The following is a 16972-nucleotide window of genomic DNA, read 5'->3' on the forward strand; positions in this document are numbered from 1 at the left end:
GATTTCATGACCACAGATGTCAGAGCGACAGGTCAGTCATTCAATCCTGTGATGGTGGGCTTTTTGGCCATTGGAACGATCGTGGAGCTTTTGAAGCACGAGGGCACCTCACACAGCTCCAGGGAGCGGTTGAACATCCATGCAAAGGTGGGCGCCAGCTGCTCAGCACAGACTTTCAAGCAGGAGGGTGACACGCCGTCTGGGCCCGGTGTCTTCCTGATCTTTTGTCTCCGTAATGCTTTCCACCTCATGTTACCTTTTCAGTGAGAACAATCCAGTCTGTTCTGGGCTTGAACAAGGGCATTGAAATCTGGCGGAATGTCTGAAGTGGCTATGCGAAGGACAGCTGAGAGGTGGTCATCAGTCATAGAGGATCTGTGTTTGGATTTGTTGAACTTCATAACTGAGAATGTCTGTTCACATTGATAGGTAGATCCAAAGAGGACTAGGATCCTCTGAGCATGCCTCCTCAGGTGTGGAAAGTTCTCCTCTTTGAGGGCGGAGTAAAAGTCCAGCAGTGAGACTGACTTGAAGTGATCTGTCAGATGTGTGTCAGACTGCAGATCAATGAGTTCCATCTGAACTTCACTTGGTGCATCATCCACACTGCAGTTGAAGGGAGAAGAAACCATGTGCATTTCACTCTCAAGAGTTTTGAAATCTTGAAATCGCCTTGAAAACTCTGCATGCAATGCTTCTAACACGGTTGAGTACTTTTGGAGGTGATCACCTGATCTTTTGGCTTCCTTAAGTGTTGGCAAGTGGGTCAGAATGTTGTCATTCACTTGGCTTGAGAGAAGCTGCAGTTTTCTCATGAAAGCCTTTACTGCACTGTACATCTCATGCACAAAAAGGCCCTTGCTCTGCATTTTGACATTTAGTTCGTTCATTAGTGCAGTCACATCCACAGCGACCAGTTGTTATCTGAAAGTTCTGGGATGTCATGACCTTTCGGAATACAGAACTCCTGAATCTGGTCTCTCAGGTCCCAGACACTTTTCAAAACCTTGCCAAGGCTGAGCCACCTAACAGTGCAGTGATACCTTATGTCACCATGTTCAGCCTCAGTTTCCTCCAACAAAGCAACAAACTGTCTGTGATTTAAAGCTCTTGCTCTGATGAAATTAACTATTTTAGTGACAGCATCAACGACATGTTTCATTTTTAACACTGTCTTACACAACACTTCCTGATGTATGATACAATGCAAAAATGTCAATTTCTGATCAGGGTTAATTTCTGTCACTTTATCCTGCATTCTCTTTAAAAGTCCAACATTTTTCCCTGTCAGATTTGGACAACCATCTGTTGTCACACCTGCAAGCTTGTCCCATTTCAGTCCTAAAATGTCCATACATGCATTTACCTCTCTGAACAAGTCATTACTGGTGGTTGTCCCTTTAATTGACTGCATGGCTGCCAACGCCTCCGTGATTTGAAAGTCTGCGGTTATTCCACGTAAGAAGATGAGCAGCTGGGCAGTGTCACATACATCGCAGCTCTCATCCAAAGCCAGAGAAAAAAAGTCAAAGTCGGCCGCTCTGTTCTTCAGCTAAAGTTCTAAGTTCCCCGGGATGTCCTCAATCCGCCTCGTTACAGTGCGTCGGGAGAGTGAAACGTTCTCAAATGCGCCTTTTTTCTCTGGGCACATCAGCGCAGCAGAGTCCAATAAACACTCCTTAATAAACTCTCCGTCGGAAAACGCCTTACTTTTTCTGGCGATTTTGTGAGAAATGACATAACTTGTCCTGACGGCTGCATCTCTGGGAGTGTGAAGTTTAGTGAAAAATCCTTGTTGGGTTTGTAGTTTTGCAAGCAATGCATCAGACTCCCTTGCACGCTCTTCACCAGACAGATTTCTGTATTTATCTTCATGCTTGGTGGTGTAGTGGCGATTCAAATTATATTCTTTAAACACAGCAACCTGTGTACCACAGACTAATCACACTAATTTGCCTTTAATTTCTGTAAAGAAATATTTGGAAGTCCATGTTTTGTTGAAAATACGGCATTCGTTATCAACTTTTCTTTTCTTGGGGTGTGCCGACATCTTGGGGATAACCTGGCGAACAGCATCACCTTCACTCACACACGTGTATACGCGAGTGAAAGTGCGACGTGCATACGTAGCGACGTAACGCTTTTCAAAATAAAATTTAAAAATAAAAGTTAAAAAAAGTTTAATTTATGGTGTTTATGATTGGCCTCACGCGGGCCGGACAGGGACGTACAAAGGGCCTTAATTTGCCCAGGTCTGCTCTAGGGTCAATCCTAGATGGCCGCCACATAGTGGAAGTGGGGGTCAAGGGGGTGAATATGGGAAGCATAGGGTGAATTAAGTTGGAATGGGTTGAATTTGGAATTTAGAGGGAAAAAACTGAATTTTGTAGAATTTGGTGGAATTTGAGAATTTGGTGGAATTTCTAATTTGAAAATGTGGAATTTATGGTAAGTGGGAATTTGGGGAATAAGGAGGAATAATATGAAGAGTTGAAAGCTGGAATGGGTTGAATCGGTTGAAAAATGTGGAATTTAGAGGGAAAAAATTGAATTTTGGAGAATTTGGTGGAATTTTGGAGAATTTGGTGGAATTTCAAATTTGAAAATGTGGAATTTATGCTAAGTGTGAATTTGGGGAATAGGGAGGAAGAATATGAAGAGTTGAAAGTTGGAATGGGTTGAATCGGTTGAAAAATGTAGAAATTAGAGTGGAAAAAGGAAATTTTGGAAAATTTGGTTGAATTTCAAATTTGAAAATGTGGAATTTATGGTCAGTGTGAATTTGGGGAATAGGGAGGAAGAATATGAAGAGTTGAAAGTTGGAATGGGTTGAATCGGTTGAAAAATGTAGAAATTAGAGTGGAAAAAGGAAATTTTGGAAAATTTGGTTGAATTTCGAATTTGAAAAATGTGAAATTTTTGCTAAATGGGAAGGTGTGGAATAGGTAAGCAAAAGATGAACAGTTGAAAGTTGGAACGAGTTGAATCGGTTGAAGTATGTAGAAATTAGAAGTGAAAAACGAAATTTTGTGAACTTTTGTGAAAATTTGAAACGTGAAAACGTGAAATTTTTGAATTTGGCAAGTTCGGGAATGTCCCCAATGTGATTTGAATGTGTTGAATTATGTGAATTTCAAACTGGAACAACGTAAATGTGAAATGTTGAATCTGCCATTAAGAATGAATGGGGCAAAAATTGCCGGAAATTTGTGAAAACGGAAAATTTTTTGAATGAAAAAAAATGTAAGCAGTCGATTCCTGAATATTTGGAGTAAGTGAAAAGTGGAACGGAGTGAATCGGTTGAAGTATGTGGAAGTAGTTAAGCGGCAAAAAAGTGGGCACAACAAAAAAGTAGAATAACAATAGTGTGAAGGTCTTCACCTTCACACTAACAAAAAAGTAGAATAACAATAGTGTGAAGGTCTTCACCTTCACACTAATAAAGGACAGGAATAACAATAGTGTGAAGGTCTTCACCTTCACACTAATAAAGTGAATGGAGTAGAATAACATTCGCCTTCACACAATAACTAGAATTTGCAATTCTGAAGAAATTGCGTGTGAAGGTGAAGAAGTTGAATACATTCTTGTGGAATGCTGCACAACGATGTTGTAACTAGTAAATATGGCAAGCATAAGGTGAACAAAGTGAATAAAGTTGGAAGGGGTTGAATCAGTTGAAAAATGTAGAAACTTGAGTAGAAAAACAAAATTTTGGAGCATCAGGTCGAATTTAAAACTTGAAAATGTGAAATTTGACCAAATTTTTCAAAATTACAATTGAAAGTTGGAATGGGTTGAATCACTAGAGAAATGTAGAAATTAGAGTAGAAAAACGAAATTTTGGAATTTGACCGAATTTCAAATTTAAAAATTTGGAATTAGAATTGAAAGTTGGAATGGGTTGAATCGGTTGAAAAATGTAGAAATTAGAGTAGAAAAACAAAGTTACCTTTTTAAACCGGAAGTGACGCCAAATAAACCGGGTGACCTCAGCTAAACCGGGAGTGGACTAAATTGAACCGGAAATGACCAAAATAAACCGGAAAGGACCTCAGCTAAACCGGAAGTGACCTTTTTAAACCGGAAGTGTCCCAAATCAAACCGGAATATTTATATTTATTTGAAATTCCACATTTTTACGAGTAACCTCGCTACTGTCTGTCCCTAATGTTACCTCCTTTGAACATCTGTTTTTTAACTGCAAACACAACTCATCAAACTAGATTACCTCTGCAACCATAGCACTGATTTACTCAAAAAATCCCTTTTTCACGTCTAATTTTCACATTTTTCAACCAATTCAACCCATTCCAACTTTCAACTCTTCATCTTTTTCCTCCCTATTCCCCAAATTCCCATTTGCCATAAATTCCACATTTTCACATTTGAAATTCCACCACATTATCCAAAATTCCGTTTTTCACCTCTAATTTCTACGTTTCTCAAGTAATTCAACTTGTTTCAACATCATTCGGCAGCATTTCCGAAAAAGTAATTCAAACATTTCGCCTTCACACGCAATTTCTCCAGAAATTGCAAATTCTAGTTAGTAACTAAAACTGTCAAACCTATTAAGTCAGTTACCTTGTCATTGTATTCAATCAAACAGATAGATATCAATCAAAATAAAGATATCAATCAAAACCGTCAGATAGGTAGGTAGGTAGGTAGGTAGGTAGGTAGGTAGGTAGGTAGGTAGGTAGGTAGGTAGGTAGGTAGGTAGGTAGGTAGGTAGGTAGGTACCCCTGGTACGGCCTGGTAGGGGTTTTTGAGTTTTTCCTTGCCCTTTTGGGAGCCCAAGATCAGGGGATGCTTTGAGAATAATTGTCAATTGATTGTCTATGTGAAGCCCTTTGAGACTGCTTGTGATTTAGGGCTATACAAATAAACTTGACTTGACTTGACTTGACTAGGTAGGTAGGTAGGTAGGTAGGTAGGTAGGTAGGTAGGTAGGTAGGTAGGTAGGTAGGTAGGTAGGTAGGTAGGTAGGTAGGTAGGTAGGTAGGTAGGTAGGTAGGTAGGTAGGTAGGTAGGTAGGTAGGTAGGTAGGTAGGTAGGTAGGTAGGTAGATAGATAGATAGATAGATAGATAGATAGATAGATAGATAGATAGATAGATAGATAGATAGATAGATAGATAGATAGATAGATAGATAGATAGATAGATAGATAGATAGATAGATAGATAGATAGATAGGTCGACAAGTCATGGGGCACACTCTGCCCTCAATGAGATCTGCCCTCCTGGCAATAGATACCTCAGTAAAGTCCAGATTACTGGTCGGGGGCAGGCTCGCTTTTTTTCTATCGCTGCAGCATTCAAACCTCGCTACTGTCTGTCCCTAATGTTACCTCCTTTGAACATCTGTTTTTTAACTGCAAACACAACTCATCAAACTAGATTACCTCTGCAACCATAGCACTGATTTACTCCCCCCACGACCCAAATCTATTATTCCCTGAAATTCATAACTTGATCTCACTTGTCACTTTCCACTCAAACATTCTGGTATTGGGCGATTCCAATATTCACATGGACTCATTCTCCTGTCAACTGGCTGATGATTAAAAAAAATTATTGCATTGAGCTTCATCAGTCTGTTGTTGGCCCCACCCACGTTAAGGGCCACACACTGGATCTCGTCATTACAGATTTCATCCATATCTCAGACCTCAATATCCAAGACATTGGCACTTTAGACCAAGTTGCAGTCACCTTCAGAATTCCCCTACTCCCCACAAACCACAACGTCTTATGTACTTCACAAACTTCAAGGACAGTCAACTCCATCAGTCAGCATTCTCCTTATTCGAACCTCGCTTTCATTTTCAAAACTCTGGAAAGAATTAGCTCCATCCAACTTCATAGCCATTTTAAATGAAACAGCCTGAATGAGAAATTCCTATCTGGCTTCTGTCCCTTTCACAGCACTGAGACAGCTCTCATCATCTCATCATTTCTGAAACGGGTCAAAGGACCAAAATTCTTTCAATGGAAGCATTCCGTTTTTATGACCAAATATTCAGTTTGAAAACAGGTCTTATTCATGTTTTTAAAAACCTGATTGTGAGCATATTCATTTTTTTGCGTGCGATTACATAGCCTTTCAAAACCTGAATCATACTAATGAGGTTTTGAAAGGATTATTGACTCCATGTAAAATTAATTTCTGTTTAGCCTGAGCTTGCGCAGTGGATGGACTGTGCAATAGGTGCATTCATGGAAGGATGTGCAGTGGTATCCTAGTAATGTGTACGTTGTTTGGATGTGTGTGGGTTAAAAATCTTGGTGGGGGGACAAATGGACTGTGGTATGTACCAGTATGTGTGTCGGCAAGTTGACGTGTGAGATGGGGAGTACAGCTTGGAGAAGAATTACTGTTATCCCTCAGCCAGAGAAGAGAAGAGATAAGGCGCTGCAGCTGAGAGAGAGCCAGACAAGAAAGAAGGACAAAATTATGCATGTTGAAAGTCATGTAAGGACCGTTGTAAATGTGCAATATATTTGGAGTGAGCTTGTCCTACTTATGCGCCTGCCTGCATTGAGCTCTCTCTGTGTCTCTCTGTCTCTGTTTCTGTCTCTCTCTCTCTCTCTCTCTCTCTCTCTCTCTCTCTCTCTCTCTCTCTCTCTCTCTCTCTCTCTCTCTCTCTCTCTCTCTCTCTCTCTCTCTCTCTCTCTCTCACCACTTCCCTTCTCTCTTGTACTCTGTCTACCTCAGGGTCTGTTCTCGCGATAGTGACATTGTGCAATTGTGCAACTGCAGACAGTATAGAAAGCTCATCAGTGCTGGTTGCCTATTGAGACGTTATCAGACCTAGTAAGGTAACTGCTCGATTATAGACTGCACTCAGATAATAGAGGGGGTGATGGGGGGAAACAAAGATAAGCCAGAAGGACGGATGGGGGTGGTTAGCTTCTTTTCTCATTAACAGCTATCTACTGCACTGCAGACACTGTGTTGTATTGAATGGTTGGGTTGGCTGGGCATAAATTAAAATGCACCCACTAAGAAGAAGTGGATGGTGAAGGTTGTGAGAAAGAGGAGTGTTGTAAATGACAAAGGCAGGGTAACAAAAAGGGGTGAGATTGGAGACTCTTGTAATCTTACTCTGAATTCATATTGAGCTCTGCACAGTTTGGGAGAGTGTTATGTATTATATCTTTTTTTTTCCAAAGAAAAAAGAAGCAGTACACAGATGAAAAAAAAATCATTCAGCATAGGGAATATACACATAGTCTTAGAGTCATAAATGATAGACGGTTTCATACATTACATTTTTACACAGTTGGTCATCATTTATTTCTCTAGATTTTTTCTGAGGCTCATTTTTCACAGTGCATTTTTTGGAACTTAGTTGTCTGTTTTAATACATGCAGTTTAAAAACTACCTTGAAAATGTCATGTTTTTATCACACCATATCATAAAATCCACCAAATCGAAGTACAGTAACACCTTACTATAAATGTCTACTCAGGATGTTACAATCAGGGTTTTAAAATACCGAACATTCATGAGTGTGATTATGATTCAGTTAGTATTACCGTAGGTAACATGTCAGAAAATAAGGGAAATATGGATCATATTTTCCTAAACTAAAAGCAGCTGTTTGCAAATGTCCTATACAGATATCACGAGTCAAATGTTCATAGGATAGAAAGAATTAAACCAATTACCAAATAGAATGAAAATACTCATCACAGGGCAAATGACATTGAAATTCAGTCTGAAATTGATCATTTATTCATTATTTTTATTTTCAAGTAATATCTAAGAGCATTAGGAACACACAGAACTAGTTCCGCTTTATCCAACACCTTAGGTCTGAATGATACTTTGTTTTCAAATGTTGATCAACAACAGGCGGCTCGGTGGCGTTCTGGTTAGTACGTCCGCCTCACAGTTAGGAGGGTGCCGTTTCGATTCCACCTCCGACCCTCCCTGTGTGGAGTTTGCATGTTCTCCCCGTGCCCGCGTAGGTTTTCTCCGGGCACTCCGGTTTCCTCCTACATCCCAAAAACATGCTTGGTAGGCCAATTGAGCACTCCAAATTGCCCCTAGGTGTGAGTGCAAGTGGGGATGGTTGTTCGTCTCTGTGTGACTTGCGATCGGCTGGCAACCGGTTCAACGTGTCCCCCACCTACTGCCCAATGACTACTGGGATAGGCTCCAGCACGCCCGCAATCTCCGTGGTGACAAACGGTATAGAAAATTGATGGATGGATGGACCAACAACAGAGAAGGCCTACACAGAGTGCAGAGTTGACAATATATTGCATCATAATCTGAGAATCATGTGGCTATGACATTTGTGCAAAATAAAAGAAAGTGTATTTGAAGTCAAGATGTATTGCATTCGATGCAATACAATATTCAAAGACTTCCGGCGATGGGGAAAGAGTGTAGACCTTAATGTCAGACTACAAACCTCACAGATGTTGCGGCAACAATTGCTTCATTTTATCTAGATCACAATCAATGTGTTTTTTACTCATAGTTTTGAGTGAATATCTGAAGTTGTAAAATTGTGTACATTCCATAAAAGCGACATCACAGACAATGTGTTTGTTGAGGAACCTTGTAAAAAATAATGACGTACATTTAACAACACAAAATAAGAATGAAATGCCTATTGCTAACACGACTCAGTTCTAAGTGTGTGTGTGTGTGTGTGTGTGTGTGTGTGTGTGTGTGTGTGTGTGTGTGTGTGTGACAGCTTGACTTCTTTAAAAAAAAAAAAAAAAAAAAAGGTTTGCATATGAAAAATAAAAATATTTACAGCATTTTCGTGGCCTTTAAAAACACAGGACCTGTGCAAGAAACTGTGCCAGATATTAGTCATAGTAATATGAAAGAAATACTAAACATATCAGCATGTAATTCCTTCAACAGATTTAGATAAGATCGACCATTGAATACTTTTAATGCATTTACCAATCACGCACTCTTTTATGAATATTGGCCAATAATGATTGGCCACCAATCGAGTAGAGCATCCTTAATGTGCACCATTAATAGCCATTAATTTGCAGGATAAAGTTTGTCATCAAATATTCATTAAACATTAGATTATAATATGTTGAATATATCATGAATGTATGAGAACATTTTGTGACTCGCTTTTTTTCTTTACCTTAATTTATTTTCCTTTCCAGTTGCTCATTTGTACACATGGACTCAAAACCAAAAGGTCTTGGTTGATGTCTCACTGAGAACACAATTATGTACAGCTGCTCGATTATGAGTAAAAATCATAATCACAATTATTCAGTTCAATATTGAAATCATGATTATTTACACAATTATGTTTTTGAAATTGGAAAAGCATTTATTGAACATATTTGGAACAGTATTTATTGAAGATTTTTTTAAAAAGTTCTCTCCTGTTAACAGTGTTGGGAAAGTTCATGTTCTACACAAACTACCATATTTCCATCAATATAAGGCGCTCTTAAAAGCCTTTAATTTACTCAAAAAAAACACAGTGTGCCTTGTAATCCGGGGCGCCTTATATATGGATCAATTGGTGAATTTGTTGATCCATACTGGTTGTACACAGTGCTCTACCAAAATGGTTCAGTACTACTAGTAAATTACAAGGTCGCATCGCTTTCAACATTACGCCAACCGTGGTCAGGGGCATCACCGAAGTAATAGAGGTAAACACTCATAGTGCTTATTTCGAGTCCAACAACAATACTTGTGTGTGTATAAAGACGCCAAAATGACACGCATTTGCCAATGGATCGTGGACGCCTGGGCTGATATATCAGTCTCAACTGTAGTCCGAGCTTTTGCGAAAGCAGGAATAATAACTGAACTGCCAGGGAATAGCAGCGACACTGACACGGATAATGACGAGAGGGAGCTGGGCATAATGAATGTAGCACTCGCCCAACTGTTTCATTCGGATACGGAAGAAGAAGAATTTCGACGGATTTGTCGACAGGGATATGTAAATATGTACATTAAAATTTGAACAATGTCGTGTTATTGTGCAATGTTTGTATTGTATATTGTTCAACTGTTCAAAAAAACCTCTTCAATTTGGATATGGAAGAGGAAGAATTCGATGGATTCGAGGACTGGGATATGAAAATATGAAGATTAATGTTTGAACAACATCGTGTTATTGTGCAATGTTTGTATTGTATATCGTATTGTACCATATTGGCCAGAATATAAAATGACCCTGATAATAAGACGACCCCCTCTTTTTCAAGACTTTTTGAACACCAAATTAAATTTTTATACAAATCATGCAAAAACTGTCTATCACATCTTAATATCTGAACATTTAAATTTGTAAAATAAAGTGCAATCACATTTGTAAATAAATGGCTTCTGCTTTTTGAAATGTAAATAAATACGACACCAATCTACTGTGATAAAACAACAAAATTGCAACAACTGCATTAATCGTCAAAGTGAAGTCTAACTAACTATAGTCTTGAAACAAATCTGAATAAGGAAAAACATTGCAATAATATAATGCAAACTGGTTTAAACTTGAGAGTAGCTGAGATCTGTCATGTCAGAACATTATTCCTCACAAACATCCTCTGACTCGCTGTTCTCAGTGTCAGTGTCGTCACTCCCATCCTCTGGCTCTGCTGGCTCCTCCCATAGCATGTCATCCTCACTGCCGTCCAGGGCATTTGATATGCAACATTTTTTAAACCAGTGGATGATGCTTTCTGGGGAAACTGCATTCCATGCGTGGATGATCCACTCACAGAGCAAACGTACCGGAGGCTTCTGAATCTTTCCTGTCGGTGTGAGTGCGTGATCACCAGACAGGAGCCACTCTGTGTATTTCTTTTGCAGATTGTCTTTGAATGGTTTGTTGACTATAACATCCAAAACCTGCAGCTGACTCGTCATTCCCACCGGAATGATCACTAATTCGCCGTTCATCGCCTTCACTTGTTTTTTGACTGGATCAGACAAGTGTCCACAAAATGCATCCAAAATCATCATGTTCCTCTTTTTTCTGAGTCCCCCACGCCGTCTGCCCCACACAACCTAGAGCCAGTGCACTACAAGCTCGGTCTCCATCCAGCCCTTTTGCTGGGCACGTACAATAACACCAGCTGGCATCGCCTCCTTAGTTACTGTCTTACGTTTTAAAACCACACACGGAGGAAGTTTGGTTCAGGCTAACATGACGGTAACGCGGCTCTTTTTATTTCCAGTGGATTTTATAGTAACAGATTTCTCACCATTCTTGTGTGCAGTGACAGATGTTGGGACGTCAAAAAACACGTGTCTGATCAGCATTGCCAATCTGACCCAGTGGGTAAGAGTGCTTTGTCCTTAAGTTGATCACATAGCGCTGAAAATACAACAGATTCTCTGCAAAGACTTTTCTGCGCATCATTCTTTTACATCAGCCGAGGCTTGCTTTGAAGTCAGCGGTGGGTATGTTTAGCTCTTTGGCTATTTCCACGGCCTTGAGCTGAATGACAGCTCTGCTGATGGGCATCTCGTTCATTCGTTTCTTGTCCACGTGCGCACACACCCTTTCGAGCTTTTGAAAGCGTTTCTCTGATTGTGAGCATTTTTTAGGCCATCTTTTTGTGCTCTCGATCTCCCTACATTACACTCTGTGACACCATATTTCACAGCCGCTTTGTAATTGTTTGAAGACTCTGCCTCATTTATCACCATCATCTTGAAGTTTGCATCATAACTTCTCCTCGGAGGCCGGTTAACCTGGCCGATGTTCGACCCACTTTTCTCCAGATTGTCACTATGTTTCTCCATGTTCTGTTATCTCTTCTCTTATTTTCTTCTCTTTTCTTTCTTACCACAATTTTTTATTTTTCTTAGTGCTACCGCCTTTTATTTTTCTTCGTCGTGACGGGTTCGTTCGCATTGGCCTGCGGAGTTAAGTTCAGCATTCGCTTTAATCTGGCTGGTTTGACATTCCCTTTAGCATAGTTCAGGGACGTGCGATCAGAGGAGGAAGGGTAGGCCGTGCCACCCCTGCCTTCATGAAAAGGGGAAAAAACAAATTCAATTGTTTTCATTATAAAGTCATTTTCCTTTTAATTTCTGTAGTTTTGAACCAAAATTGATGAATTTTTAGAGTTATGTTAAAACCGAACCCGAGTCGCTCGGAGGAGGCAACTCCCCGTTCCGTTTGCGCTTCAGACTTGGTAGACATGATCCCGTACCTGCTCGAAACACGATCTTGTTATGGGTTACTAACTTCAGAGCCAGTAGATTAACATTGAAACAAAAAAGAAAGAAATTGCTGCCATTCCCCATGAAATGATCCGCCAAGTTATGGACAACTTTCATGAACGCCTTCGACAGTGTGCGGACAATAACGGCTCATGTTTGACTGGTTTAATTTTTAAAACCAAATGAAACAAAATGGAATTATAATAACTTTTCAAAAAATATATATATATTTTTTGTTTCTTTACTTTATTTTTGTGTTTTTTAAAACCCAAATATGTGTCAGATCATTTTGCCGGACCCTGTACAATCTACACACATGCAGGGGCGTTGGGGTTGAGTTGTGCCTGCAAGTCTCAGAACGGAAACACCAAGTAATCGTCTGTCCTCAATTACCGTATTTTCCGGACCAAAAGGCGCACCTTTTGAAAGTACAAAAGTACGTTCGCATTGGCCTGAAGAACATGCCGAAACATGTCAGGTAATATAACCTAAAATTAAAAAATTGTTTGTGATAAAAGAACCAAAAAAGTGATTGACAAGGGAAACAAAATGAACTTAGTACAACTGTAAACAATCGCGTTTCTCAAATGAGGGCTTAAAAAATGATCGGAACTCACTAGTTCGATCTAACACCTTGGTTCTGCTTACCTATGTTTCCCTTCCATATCGATCCGTACATTTACTCGAAACATGAACAGAGCAGCCTATTTTGACATAAAATAGTCTCACGGGTACAACAGCTATTCAGTGACGCCCCCTGACCACGGTTGCCGTAATGCTGGTAAGCGATGTGACCTTGTAATTTACTAGTTGTACTAAAACGTACAGAAACGTTTGGCAGAGCACTGTGTACAGCCAGTATGGATCAACAAATTCATAAATTGATCCATATATAAGGCGGACTAGACTATAAGGCGCACTTTTCGGCTTTTGAGAACATTTTTGGTTTTTGGGTGCGCCTTATAGTCCGGAAAACACGGTACATGAATTTTGAGGTCGTCTGGACAAGGGGTGTCTAAACCTTTTGCTAAATGGGCCAGATTTGGTTAGATGAAATTGTATAGTGGCCGACCGACCATTCGCACCGACATTCCTCGAGCCATTACCATTGTAAATTGACTTGTAATTATGTAACTACTATATCCCTTGCTGTTTGCAGATAGGTTGATATTGCGAATGGGAAACTATTGACAATTGCTGAAAAGTTAAAGATTAAAATAATAATACATTAAATACATTAAATACAAATGAGGGCGGCTCGGTGGTGCACTGGGTCACATGTCCGCCTCACATTTAGGAGGGTGTGGTTTTGATTCCACCTCCCTGTGTGGAGTTTGCATGTCCTCCCTGTGTCCGCATGGGTTTTCTCCGGGCACTCCAGTTTCCTCCCACATCCAAGAAACATGCTTGGTAGTCTGATTGAGCACTCCAAATTGCCCCTAGGTGTGAGTACGGATAGTTGTTCATCTCTGTGTGCCCTGCGATTGGCTGGCAACCACTTCAGGATGTCCCCCACCTTCTGCCCGATGACGGCTGAGATAGGCTCCAGCATGCCCGCGACCCCGGTGGGGACAAAGCGGTACAGAAAATGGATGGATGGATAAACACAAATGAACAATTTTATGAAGGTTGAAGGATTTTTTGTTTTATTAGATGTATTAAGTTTCTTTTATTTTTGTTATTGTTGTATTAATGAGAAGGGTGATATCGGTGTTTCGACTGCAGTAGACAGGCCAGGTTTCATCGTGTCAGATTTTTAATCCAAATTAAATAATTCTTCATTTTAATTTCTTTATTTCAACTTCATATGTAACAAATTACTTCATAATCACGAAATAATTATCCAATCTTTTTGCTGTTTGCGATCACTGTGAGTGGACTGAATCTTGTAGGAAGCACGCGACGACTGGATGGGGCCGGGTTGGTTACTGACCTGTAGTGTGACATATCCCCGGTCAAGCCACACGATTGTTTTTGTTCCTGTAGTCTAACACTGCAACCGTCGTGAACGACAGAAAAATCGTGTAGTCTGAGAAGGGCATAGGTTTGCGGTTCCAGCTAGAGCTGGTCACTGCCTGAATCGTTAAAGTTTATGATTAAAATGTTTGTACTGGATCAGGAATCATGAGATCTTTGTATCCATTACCCTGAATCCCATGTGTCTCTGGCTGGCACATGACTAAGCAGACTCACAGGAAGCACTCTGGACTCAGATGGTTTGGTTTGCTGACTGGACTGAAGTTAATTAGTCTAAAGTGATGAAGTACCTTCAAAGCATGTTTGGTTTTTTTTTTTTCAAAGCAAGACACAGGCAGTCTAGGCTAGATCCTAATGCATATGAGATAAATTTGTGCGTGTCAATGAACAAGAAAATCATCAGCTGTCAGTAAACTTTTTATGATCCTCCCTTCTTCCACCCGACTTACATCCTGTCCCTTATGCCTGATTGCATCAGCAGCTACACAACGCTGGCTGTGTTTGGCTTGTCCAATTAGATCTGGTGGTGGGCGTGTATTGTGCAGGCAAGTCGAACATTATGGGCTGCACACGTTACCATTGTGAAAGTTAATACAGACAATAAGGGAGACTAATAAATTGGTTCCTGTTCTCTAATTCTCTTATCAGTAAATTGTAAAACAGGACCCTACTTTGAATAAAATAAATTAAAAATAAAGTGAGAGGGGGCGCTTAAGAGCTCAGGCTGACAAAGCCTGGCTGTCAGGGAGCATTGTTTTCACTTTGTGACATTTCCAGAAACGTGAGAGGCGGATGAAGGTAGCAGGTTCGCACTGTAATACCAAACTGCTTCTTTGGTTGGTTTGATTCATCCAAGCAGCACTCATCTGTCCCTGCCCTGCACCCACCCCATCCCAGTTCCTGCACCACTCCACTCACTGTCCAGGTGCATAATGTCGAAAAGGTGCTCCTTGCTGTGAACCACAGGAAATCTCCCGGCCCAGGCGGAGTGCTTGGTAAAGTCCTCAAAGCGTGTGCCAACCAACTCACCCCCACCTTCACCAGGATCTTCAACCTCTCCCTGGCTCAGGCTGTCATCCCTTCCCGTCTGAAAACCTCCACAATAATCCCGGTGCCGAAGAAGTCTCCCATCACCAGCCTGAACGACTACCGTCCGGTGGCTCTCACTCCGGTAATCATGAAGTGCTTTGAGAGATTGCTTCTTCAGTACATCAAAGACTATCGCCCCCCCCCCCCCCCAGACCTCGACCCCCAACAGTTTGCGTACCGGGCGAACAGATCCACAGAGGATGCCATCGCCATAGCTCTCCCCTCTGCACTGAACCACCTGGAGCAGCAGTGGAGCTACGTCCGGATGCTCTATGTGGATTACAGTTCCGCATTTAACACAATAATTCCGGACAGACTCACCACAAAACTGGTCACACTCGGCCTCCTCCCTCTCACATGTGCCTGGATTCAGGACTTTCTTTCCAACCGACCCCAGACTGTGAGACTTGGCCCCCACCTCTCCTCCACTCGCACGCTGAGCATCGGCTCCCCTCAGGGCCGTGCGCTGAGCCCCCTCCTCTACTGCCTCTACACCCACGACTGCAGACCGGCCCACAAGGACAACCTTATTGTTAAGTTCGCTGACGATACCACAGTGGTCGGTCTCATCTCCAAGGATGTTGAGGCTGCCTACAGAGAGGGGTCCTGATGCTGGCAGCCTTGTGCTCAGAGAACAACAGAACAACCTTGCCCTGAACACCAAAAAAACTCGAGAAATGATCATCGACTTCAGGAGGCACAACACTGACATAGCCCACCTACACATCAACGGCGAGCGCGTTGAAAGGGTCTTTACCTTCAAGTATCTCAGCGTCCTCATCTCTGACAACACCTCCTGGTCAGAGAACATCACATCCATCACCAAGAAAGCTCAGCAGCGGCTACACTTCCGGAAAGTTCTCAGGAAGCACAACCTCAACTCCAACCTGCTGCTGACCTACCGCTCATCCATCAAGATCTTGCTGACATACTGCATCACAGTATGGTTCGGCAGTTCCATCGCTGCTGACAGGAAGAGACTGCAGAGAGTTGTCAAGGCAGCACAGAAGAGCGGCTGCCCTCTCTCCTCCCTGATGGACATTTACACCTCCCGCTGTCTCAGCAGAGCCAAGGCAATCCCAGAAGACAGCTCCCTCCCTGTTTGACCTATTGCCCTCAAGGAAGGCACTACAGGAACATCAGGACAAGTACAGACTTAAAAACAGCTTTTTTCCCAGAGCCATATCTAGTCTCAAATATGCACTAAGCTTGATCACTTATGGACAATATATTCTTCTACGTGCAATATGTTTATACTTCAACCACAACAATTGTGCATCTATCACATTTTTTCATACTTTATGGTTTTATATTGCACTGTTTGGGCAGCTCTTATCTCATTGTACTATGTATAATGACAATAAAAGGCATTCTGATTCTGATTTGGTCCACAATTTGGGAAGCGCGCTATCCGCACCTCATGGCAAGAGCCACTGTTATCCAAGTCACTCACTGCGTGCTCGTTTCATTACTTCAGTTTTTAGGACAAAACAAAAATTAAACTTACACAGGTTGGTTGACTTCAATCACAATTCTTGTTAAGAAAGCTCTGTTTTCAGGAAAACTACAATACAGAGCTGGGCTTTTTGTGCGACAATGCTCAAGAGCAGAAAGTCCCCATTCAGAAAAAGCAACGTTCAAAGTTCCTTGGTCAGCTTATATTCAGTTGCACATACTGGTGTAGGCCGAGTTCAATGGGTGATGATTCCGTGG

General features: G+C 41.3%; 1 protein-coding gene and 1 pseudogene across 1 annotated transcript in view; both read right to left on the bottom strand.

The window, feature by feature from the left end:
• Positions 1-16972, bottom strand: part of LOC147054834 (ribonuclease inhibitor-like) — a 256301-nt gene that overhangs the window by 17733 nt on the left and 221596 nt on the right. The window lies entirely within an intron of this gene.
• On the bottom strand, positions 80-2075 carry LOC147054835 (general transcription factor II-I repeat domain-containing protein 2A-like; annotated as a pseudogene).

The sequence above is a fragment of the Syngnathus leptorhynchus genome, chromosome 7, assembly GCF_054491065.1.
Source record: "Syngnathus leptorhynchus isolate UIUO chromosome 7, UIUO_Slep, whole genome shotgun sequence".
In the NCBI taxonomy this organism is placed as follows: Eukaryota; Metazoa; Chordata; class Actinopteri; order Syngnathiformes; family Syngnathidae; genus Syngnathus; species Syngnathus leptorhynchus.